Source organism: Penaeus monodon, chromosome 30, assembly GCF_015228065.2.
Source record: "Penaeus monodon isolate SGIC_2016 chromosome 30, NSTDA_Pmon_1, whole genome shotgun sequence".
Lineage (NCBI taxonomy): Eukaryota > Metazoa > Arthropoda > Malacostraca > Decapoda > Penaeidae > Penaeus > Penaeus monodon.
The window spans coordinates 33,682,903-33,683,128 of NC_051415.1; the positions used below are offsets into that span (position 1 = coordinate 33,682,903).

General features: G+C 32.7%; 1 protein-coding gene across 1 annotated transcript in view; it reads left to right on the forward strand.

Moving 5' to 3' along the window:
• LOC119592431 (proline-rich receptor-like protein kinase PERK14) overlaps positions 1 to 226 on the forward strand; it is a 185,497-nt gene that overhangs the window by 408 nt on the left and 184,863 nt on the right. The gene's annotated exons all lie outside the window — the stretch shown is intronic.

A 226-nucleotide genomic window follows, 5' to 3' on the forward strand; every position in this document is an offset into this window, starting at 1 on the left:
GATATACAATGTTATTTAAAACAGGAAAAGCTAATTTGTTTTCCATCTTACATTGCTACAATTCACAAGCAACACATACGCTATACAGATAGTCCCAATAACGATATCAAATAGGCGAGCAAATGAACGAAGATGAACTAGAGAGGCATTTCAAATTAATATTTACAGATCGAAAGTACTTATAATGCCAGCACATCAAATTACTGGAAAGCTCCAAACAAAATAC